Below are 10,496 nucleotides of genomic sequence, written 5' to 3'. Positions count from 1 at the left end.
TCGGGACAACGTGCGACCTTTCTTCAGATCGTGGCCCTCAGTTTACCTCTGAACTCTGGAACGCAGTCGCTGAGAGTTTGGGGGTCAAGCTGCACCGCACTACCGCCTATCACCCCCAGGCGAACGGTCTTTGCGAGCGGTTCCACCGCTCCATGAAAGCAGCCATGCGTGCCGGCTTGACGGACGGCAACTGGTTGGATAAGCTCCCGTGGGTCATGCTCGGCCTCAGGTGCGCCCCCAAGGAGGACCTGTTGTCCTCATCCGCCGAACTCGTCTACGGCCAGCCACTGCGGGTCCCCGGCGAATTCATCCCGGACGCCACAGCGCCCTGGTCCGCAGCCAGGCAACGGTCCTCCCTGCTGGAGGCCGCAAAAGGGTTTGCGGCGGTTCCCACGTCGCAACATGGCACCCCAGCTGCCCGGCTGCCCCGTCACCTGCGCTCTGCGGATTTTGTGTTTGTTCGTCATGACGCCCACCGTGGACCTCTCCGCCCCCCATACGACGGGCCGTTCAGGGTCCTGGAGCACGGGGATAAGAGCCTGCTCGTGGACATTGGCGGCAGACCCGAGACTGTTTCCATGGACAGGGTCAAACCCGCGCACCTGGACATTGCCCAGCCTTTGGGGTTGGCCCTCCCCCCGCGCCGGGGGCGTCCCCCTTTGCCCTGTGCCCCTGCGCCCGCCGGGGTACCCTTGACCCCGCCTGAGCCCTTGTCCCGTGACTCAATGGACAGTGCGGCCCCGCCCCCATCGGCCCCTACAGTGCACACTCGCCGGGGTCGGGTCATCATCCCTCCACGGCACAAGGATTTTGACTATGGGTGAATTCTGGGGGGGCTTGTGTGGTGTATACATAATTCACCCGCGGGACCTCGAGTTGGGGTGCAGGGTTCCGCACGGACTGTTTTTGTTGTTGCGCTTCCGGAGGAAAGGTTAACAGAGTTCCCGCCGTTATGCGAGTAGTTTGGTGATGTCGAACAATAAAGCAAGTTCTGTTCCTGTGTCCGACACTCCGCCTCCGACTCCTTTTCTCCGGCGCTACAAAGGCATTTTTTTCTTGCTGTGTTTTATGCTGCATTGATTGGATGTGTTTCTGTGTGAGGAGTGTATGGCCATTTGAAACACCCTCAAGTTGTGTACAAGAAGATTACTCCCAGTAAATGTCACTCTTTTTCTGATCTTTGTGTTGAAAAACAAAATATTCACCGGCAGGGCCTCTAACATATTGTAGTTGTAATTGTTCCCGAAATTAACTGTACAGTTTTGTTTTCTTCTTGTGCTAAATTGTGTGTGTGTGTGTGTGTGTGTGTGTGTGTGTGTGTGAGAGAGAGAGAGATAGAGAGCGAGCGAGAGAGAGAGAGAGAGAGAGAGAGAGAGAGAGAGAGATATAGGTTTTTCCTTTCAGGTGGCAATGTTGCTCAATGTGAAATTCATCCGTGGGGGAGCGGGTGAAAGCCGCGTGCAGCTGGGTGCTCAAGATAAGACCTTCTTAGGTCTGCTGAGGATGGTGAGTTTAATCTGGCTTTGTTTCTTATGCCTGTGCCGGTGTCTTTTTGAAGACTAATAACTTCACAACGATTCAGATTTCAGATTCAGCCTCTTGTGCATGTCAGCCGTGTTGCAATTGCAAATGACAGAATGTCAATAACTCTTCTGCCAAACCTCCTTTTATATGAAAAACGTTTAAAAGTTTGACAACATGTGACGCAAAGGGATTCAATGCTTTAAAATGAAGTATTTTACTTCAGCCGACAATTGAAGTCTGAAAAATGTGAAGAGAATATTGTTCAGTATTGTTTGTTGTTCTGTATGTATCAATATTGAAGAATATTGTTCGTATTGTTGGGCTGTCAGTAATGGTGGTGGCTTTGTAGTATATTTTAGAGCATTTTAATAGTTAATAATAACTATACACAATTTAAAACCCCATTATTATTGTGAGAAAACAAAACCAATTATGGTATTTTGAGTGGTGATATTATGTGATTCATCTCAAATTGTTTCCGGGTCACTTTATTTGTGGTTGTTCTCAATGCAGTGTGAAGAAATGTACATACTGAAATTGAAATGGCCAGTTTGAGGTCAGTGAGATCCACGTGTTATTTGGAATTCCCAGAGCAATATTTAATTGAAATCCCCAAAAGGTTCCCAGTTTTTCAGATTCTAGTCAAAGCTTCAATGTCATGTTCAAATGTTATTGCGACAATTCTACTCAACCCTTTCTGATGGTGCTGTGAAAAAGCATCCATCCCCTTCCTGATTTTTTTTTTTTGCATATTTATCACACACGAAGGTTTCAAATCATCAAGCTAATTTTATTATCACTCAGACAATCCAAGGAAATGCAAAATGCAGAAGCAAAATGTACTTGCCTCCTGAACCTAATAAGGTGTTATGCTACCCTTGGCACCAATAACTGAAATCAAGCATTTGCGATAATTGGTGATGAGTCTTTCATATTACTCTGGAGGAATTTTGTCCCACTCTTTGCAGAATAATTTTAACTCCACCATATTGGAGGGTTTTCTAGCATGAAATGCACGTTTAAGGTCACACTGCAGCATCTTCATTGAATTCAAATCTTGACTTTGACTTGACCCCTCCCACACATTTTTTTTTTTTTTGGGGTGTGTTTTGGATCTTGTCCTGCTGCCTGATCCAAAAGCGCTTGAGTTTGAGGGGACGAACTGTTGGCCGGATGTTCTCCTTCGAGATTTTGTGTTAGACAGCAGAATTCATTGTTCCATCAGTCACAGCAAGTTGCCCAGATCCTGAGGCAGCAAAGCAGCCTTAGACCATCACACTGGCACCACCATGTCCTTGTTGGCACAATATTATTTTTATCAAATGCTTTATCAAGGCCTGTATTTCTTATGGTAACATCATTAACACTGACCTTAACTGAGGCCAGCAGGTCTTTAAATGTTCTACAAGTTTATTTTGTGGATTAGTCGTCATTGCACTCTTGGAGTAATTTTACTTGGTTGTCCACTCCTGGGAAGGTTTTGTGACTGTTCCCACTTTTCTCCATTTGTGGATAATGGCTCTGATAGGAATTCATTGGAGCCCCCAAAGCCTTGGAAATGGCTTTGTAATTGTTTTCAGATCTCAATCACGTTTTTTTCCCTCATTTCTTCTTGAATTTCTTTGGATCATGCTATGATGGATTGGTTGTTGAGATCTAGTAGCCTACTTCACGTTCTCTGACAGACTTCTTCTTTTCCTTTCGGCTTGTCCCGTTAGGGGTCGCCACAGCGTGTCATCTTTTGCCATCTTAGCCTATCTCCTGCATCTTCCTCTCTAACCCCAACTGCCCTCATGTCTTCCCTCACCACATCCATAAACCTTCTCTTTGGTCTTCCTCTCGCTCTTTTGCCTGGGAGCTCCATCCTCAGCATCCTTCTACCAATATACTCACTCTCACGCCTCTGAACATGTCCAAACCATCGAAGTCTGCTCTCTCGAATCTTGTCTCCAAAACATCCAGCTTTGGCTGTCCCTCTAATGAGCTCATTTCTAATCCTATCCAACCTGGTCACTCCGAGCGAGAACCTCAACATCTTCATTTCTGCCACCTCCAGTTCAGCTTCCTGTTGTTTCTTCAGTGCCACTGTCTCTAATCCGTACATCATGGCCGGCCTCACCACTGTTTTGTAAACTTTGCCCTTCATCCTAGCAGACACTCTTCTGTCACATAACACACCAGACACCTTTTGCCAGCTGTTCCAACCTGCTTGGACCCGTTTCTTCACTTCCTGACCACACTCTCCATTGCTCTGTATTGTTGACCCCAAGTATTTGAAGTCGTCGACCCTCGCTATCTCTTCTCCCTGTAGCCTCACTCTTCCCCCTCCACTTTTCTCATTCACGCACATATATTCTGTTTTACTTCGGCTAATCTTCAATCCTCTCCTTTCCAGTGCATGTCTCCATCTTTCCAATTGTTCCTCTGCATGCTCCCTGCTTTCACTGCACATGACAATATCATCTGCGAACATCATGGTCCAAGGGGATTCCAGTCTAACCTCATCTGTCAGCCTATCCATTACCACTGCAAACAGGAAGGGGCTCAGAGCTGATCCCTGATGCAGTCCCACCTCCACCTTAAATTCCTCTGTCACACCTAAGGCACACCTCACCATTGTTCTGCTGCCATCATACATGTCCTGTACTATTTTAACATACTTCTCTGCCACACCAGACTTACGCATGCAGTACCACAGTTCCTCTCTTGGTACTCTGTCATAGGCTTTCTCTAGATCCACAAAGACGCAATGTAGCTCCTTCTGACCTTCTCTGTACTTTTCCACGAGCATCCTCAAGGCAAATAATGCATCTGTGGTACTCTTTCTAGGCATGAAACCATACTGTTGCTCGCAGATACTTACTTCTGTCCTGAGTCTAGCCTCCACTACTCTTTCCCATAACTTCATTGTGTGGCTCATCAACTTTATTCCTCTATAGTTCCCACAGCTCTGAACATCCCCTTTGTTCTTAAAAATGGGAACTAGAACACTTTTCCTCCATTCTTCAGGCATCTTTTCGCCCGCTAGTATTCTGTTGAATAAGTTGGTCAAAAACTCCACAGCCATCTCTCCAAATTGCTTCCATACCTCTACCGGTATGTCATCAGGACCAACTGCCTTTCCATTTTTCATCCTTTGTAGTGCCTTTCTGACTTCCCCCTTAGTAATCATTTCCACTTCCTGGTCCTTCACTCTTGCCTCTTCAACTCTTCCTTCTCTCTCATTTTCTTCATTCATCAACTTCTCAAAGTATTCTTTCCATCTATTTAGTACACTACCGGCACCAGTCAACACATTTCCATCTCTATCCTTAATCACCCTTACCTGCTGCACATCCTTCCCATCTCTATCCCTCTGTCTGGCCAACCTGTAGAGATCCTTTTCTCCTTCTTTCGTGTCCAACCTGGTGTACATGTCTTCATATGCCTCTTGTTTAGCCTTTGCCACCTCTACCTTTGCCCTCCGTCGCATCTCGATGTACTCCTTTCGCCTCTCCTCAGTCCTCTCAGTATCCCACTTCTTCTTCGCTAATCTCTTTCCTTGTATGACTCCCTGTATTATGGGGTTCCACCACCAAGTCTCCTTCTCCCCTTTCCTACCAGATGACACACCAAGTACTCTCCTGCCTGTCTCTCTGATCATCTTGGCTGTCGTTGTCCAGTCTTCCAGGAGCTTCGGTTGTCCATCGAGAGCCTGTCTCACCTCTTTCCGGAAGGCCACACAACATTCTTCCTTTCTCAGCTTCCACCACATGGTTCTCTGCTCTACCTTTGTCTTCTTAATCTTCCTACCCACCACCAGAATCATCCTACATACTACCATCCTATACTGTCGAGCTACACTCTCCCCTACCACTACTTTACAGTCAGTAACCTCCTTCAGATTACATCGTCTGCACAAAATATAATATACCTGCGTGGTTCTACCTCCGCTCTTGTAGGTCACTATATGTTCCTCCCTCTTCTGGAAATAAGTGTTCACTACAGCCATCTCCATCCTTTTTGCAAAGTCCACCACCATCTTCCCTTCAAAGTTCCTTTCCTGGATGCCGTACTTACCCATCACTTCTTCATCGCCCCTGTTTCCTTTACCAATATGTCCATTACAATCTGCACCAATCACAACTCTCTCGCTGTCTGGGATGCTCAGAACTACTTCATCTAGTTCCTTCCAGAATTTCTCTTTCAACTCTAGGTCACATCCTACCTGTGGTGCATAGCCGCTAACCACATTATACATAACACCCTCAATTTCAAATTTTAGTCTCATCACTCGATCTGATACTCTTTTCACCTCCAAGACATTCTTAGCCAGCTCTTCCTTTAAAATAACCCCTACTCCATTTCTCTTCCCATCTACTCCGTGGTAGAATAATTTAAACCCTGCTCCCAAACTTCTAGCCTTACTACCTTTCCACCTGCTCTCTTGGATGCACAGAATATCAACCTTTCTCCTAATCATCATGTCAACCAACTCCTGTGCTTTTCCTGTCATAGTCCCAACATTCAAAGTCCCTACACTCAGTTGTAGGCTCTGTGCATTTCTCTTTTTCTTCTGACGCTGGATCCGGTTTCCTCCTCTTCTTTGTCTTCGACCCACAGTAGCTGAATTTCCACCGACGCCCTGCAGGTTAGCAGTGCCGGGGGCGGGCGTTGTTAACCCGGGCCACGACCGATCCGGTATGGGATTCTTTAGATGAACGCTCATATTTGTTTGGCACAGTTTTTACGCCGGATGCCCTTCCTGAAGCAACCCTCTGCATTTATCCGGGCTTGGGACCGGCCTACAGATTGCACTGGTTTGTGCCCCCATAGGGCTGCATTGTTCTCTGGCAGACTCTACTTCAGTAATTTCTTGATTCAACAAGTATGGTGGTAATCAGGTTTGGGTGTGGCTTGTGAAATTAAACTCACCTTTCAAAAGTTTGTGATTAGTCGTAATGACTTTCCTCCTTACAGGGGTCCAGAAAATGTTGGATTTTTTTTTTGTACCTTAATAAAGAAAAGAAAGCCGGTCATTTCCAAGCAGGGTGACATGGGACACTTGTGTATCATGAGAAAACTTTTTGTGTTCCAAAATGAATATTCATCAACTTCAAATATGCATTTGTTCAATACAGCCCTATGGGTTGATCGGGAAGATGAAGAAATACTTCCATACACATCCGTGAGCGCCACAGCCGTGAACGGCTCTCAACCGCTTGGTTGATCGGGAAGACGGAGGAATACTTCCATATAGATTTGAACCTGTGGCTGTAAAGAATCCCACCGAGCGGCGGAGCCATGAGCTCGCTCCCCTGCGAGCGAGCTCCGCTGCTCGACTGTAAATAATGTGTAATATTCGGATAGTTCTTCGGGGGGAGTGACGCGGAGTCTGATGAGCTCGCTCCGCCGACTGGCGGAGCCGTGAGCTCGTTCCACCCCAAGCCAGGAGCTCGCTCGGCTCATGGCTCCGCTGCTCGGCGGAGCGAGCTCCCGGGCCGAGCGAGCTCACAGCTCCGCCGCTCTGTATGGAAGTATGCCTCCGTCTTCCTCGTCAACAGATATTGCTATTTCTTCATTAGATGAGGATAAATCCAAGAAATCAGTGCTGGGCATAATGTTGTCCCATGTAATCGAGCGTTTGGAACGGCATGTAACACATTACATACGCCCACGTAGGTCATATGACTTGCAAAAAATGGCAGCGGCCCTGAAAATTCGTAATTGTCGATAAAAATCTTCTCAAAACACTATGAAATGAGAGAGTATTTAACATCGCATTGTCAAGATAGAGTACATATTAGATGACCTATTGGATACATTGTTAATGCAAACCACTGGATTTCCTCTTTAACAACGCCCGCCCCCGGCACCGTTAACCTGCAGGGTGTCGATGGAAATTCGGCTACTGTGGGTCGAAGACAAAGAAGAGGAGGAAAGTGGATTCATCGGCAGAAGAAGAAGAGGAATGCACAGAGCCTAAAACTGAGTGTAAGGTCTTTGAATGTTGGGACTATGACAGGAAAAGCTCAGGAGTTGGTTGACATGATGATTTGGAGAAAGGTTGATATACTGTGCATCCAAGAGAGATGGTGGAAAGGTAGCAAGGCTAAAAATTTAGGAGCATGGTTTAAATCATTTTACCATGGAGTAGATGGGAAAAGAAATTGAGTAGGGGTTATTTTAAAGGAAGAGCTGGCTAATAATGTCTTGGAGGTGAAAATAGTATCAGATGAAATTTGAAATGGAAAATTTAAATGTTCTGTATTATGTGATAAGCGGCTATGCCCCACAGGTAGAATGTGACCCAGAGTTGAAAGAGAAATTCTGGAATGAACTAGATGAAGTAGTTCTGAGCATCCCAGACCGAGAGAGAATTGTGATTGGTGCAGATTGTAATGGACATGTTGGTGAAGGAAACAGGGGCGATGAAGAAGTGATAGGTAAGTACAGCATCCCGGGAAGGAACTTTGAGTGACAGATGATGGTGGATTTTGCAAAGAGGATGAAAATAGCAGTAGTGAATACTTTTTTCCAGAAGAGGCAGGAACATATAGTGACCTACAAGAGTGGAGGTAGAAGCAGACAGATTGATTATATTTTGTGCAGACGATGTAATCTGAAGGAGGTTACTGACTGTAAAGTAGTGGTAGGGGAGAGTGTAGCTCGACAGAATAGGATGGTGGTGTGCAGGATGACTCTGGTGGTGGGTGAGTAAGGATAGAGATGGAAACTTTGTTTGTTGACTGTGCCAGTCGTGTGCTAAATAGATGGAAAGAATACTTTGAGAAGTTGATGAATAAATAAAATTGGAGAGAAGGAAGAGTAGAAGAGGCAAGTGTAAAGGACAAGGAAGTGGCAATGATAAGTAAGGGGGAAGTTGTAAAGGCACTAGAGGATGAAAAATGGAAAGGCAGTTGGTCCTGATGATGACATGAAGATTAGCCAAATTAAAACTGAATATATGTGCGTGAATCAGAGAGGTGGAGGGGGAAGAGTGAGGCTCCATTGGGAAGCGATAGCAAAGGTGGAGGACTTCAAATACTTGGGGTCAACAATCCAGCACCATTGTGAGTGTGGTAAGGAAGTGAAGAAATGGGTCCGAGCTGGTTGGAACATCTGGTGGAAAGTGTCTGTTCTGTGATGTGGCAGAAGAGTCTATGCTCGGATGAAGGGCAAAGTTAAGAAAACAGTGGTGAGACTGGCCATGATGTATGGATTTCTAATCTTATCCAACCTGTTCACTCCAAACGAGAACCTTAGCATCTTCATTTCTACTACCTCCAGTTCTGCTTCCTGTTGTTTCTTCAGAGCCACCGTCTCTAATCCGTACATCATGGCCGGCCTCACCACTGTTTTATAAACTTCGCCCTTCATCCTAGAGGAGACTCTTCTGTCGCATAGAACACAGACACCTTCTGCCAACTGTTCCACCCCACTTGGACCCTTTTCTTCACTTGACCACATTCTCCATTGCTCTGTATTGTTGACCCCAAGTATTTGAAGTCATTCACCCTCGCTATCTCTACTCCCTGGAGCTTCACTCCCCCGACCCTCACATTCACACATATATATTCTGTTTTACTTCTGCTAATCTTCATTCCTCTATTTTCCCTCTCCTTTTGCTCCCTGCTTTCACTGCAGATCACAATATCATCTGCGAACATCATAGTCCAATGGGGATTCCAGTCTAACCTCATCAGTCTGCCTATCCATTACGACCACAAACAGGAAGGGGCTCAGCGCGGATCCCTGATGCAGTCCCACCTCCACCTTAAATTCTTCTGACACACCAACGGCACATCTCACCGCTGTTCTGCTGCCCTCATACATATCCTGTACTATTCTAACATATTTCTCCGCCACACCAGACTTGCGCATGCAGTACCAGAGTTCCTCTCTTGGTACTCTGTCATAGGCTTTTTCTCTGTCTACAAAGACACAATGTAGGTCCTTCTGACCTTCTCTGTCTTTTCCATGAGCATCCTCAAGGCAAATAGTGCATCTGTGATACTCTTTCTAAGCATGAAACCATACTCTTGCTCGCAGATGCTTACTTCTGTCCTTAGTCCAGCCTCCACCACTCTTTCCCATAACTTCATTGTGTGGCTTATCATTTTTACATCAATAAAATGCATGAAAATACCAACCTAAACTAACAGTGTTAACCGATTGAAAATCCAATCCAATTATTTACAGATATTACGTTAACATGAAAATCCACACTAATAGCTAAACAGCCAGACTGACATCTGACATACAATGGTCAAAGTGTAGCATTTACAGAGAAGGTCAAGCAGATACTTACTTCTGTCCTGAGTCAAGCCTCCACTAGTCTTTCCCATTATGTTATTGTGTGGCTCATCATCTTTATTCCTCTGTAGTTTCCAGTTATGAACATTGCCTTTATTCTTAAAAAAGGGGAAGAGCACACTTTTTCTCCATTCATCTAGCATCTTCTCTCCCGCTAGTATTCTATTAAATAAGTTGGTCAAAAACTCCACAGCCACCTCACCAAATTGCTTCCATACCTCCACAGGTATGTCACCGGGACCAACTGTGTTTCTATTTTTCAGTCTGTTCAGTGCCTGTCTAACCTCTCCCTGACTTATCAAAGCCACTTCCCGGTCATTCACGCTTGACCTCTCGCTTCTACTCTACTTTCTGCCCCATTTTCTTCATTCATCAACTTCTCAAAGGACTCTTTCCATCTACTTAGTACACTACTGGCACCAGTCAACATATTTCCATCGGTGTCAATCATATTTCCTTGCTGCACATCCTTCCCATCTCTATCCCTCTCTCTGGCCAACCTGTAGAGCTCCTTTTCTCCTTCTTTCGTATCCAACCTGGAGTACATGTCGTCATATGCCTCTTGTTTAACCTTCGCCACCTCTACCTTTGCCCTACAACGCATCTCAATGTATTCCTTACGCCTCTCCTCAGTCTTCCCCGCGTCCCACTTCTTCTTTGCTAATCTCTTACCTTTG

General features: G+C 45.8%; 1 protein-coding gene across 1 annotated transcript in view; it reads left to right on the top strand.

The window, feature by feature from the left end:
• Positions 1–1,334: 1,334 nt before the first annotated feature.
• Positions 1,335–10,496, top strand: part of mtmr7b (myotubularin related protein 7b) — a 47,840-nt gene continuing 38,678 nt past the window's right edge. The window contains exon 1 of the mRNA XM_061830082.1: positions 1,335–1,506. The gene's annotated coding sequence lies outside the window, so the exon portion shown is untranslated. The remainder of the gene's footprint in view (positions 1,507–10,496) is intronic.

This window comes from Syngnathoides biaculeatus, chromosome 9, assembly GCF_019802595.1.
Source record: "Syngnathoides biaculeatus isolate LvHL_M chromosome 9, ASM1980259v1, whole genome shotgun sequence".
NCBI classification, from domain to species: Eukaryota; Metazoa; Chordata; class Actinopteri; order Syngnathiformes; family Syngnathidae; genus Syngnathoides; species Syngnathoides biaculeatus.
This window is presented reverse-complemented; position numbering and strand designations above follow the sequence as displayed.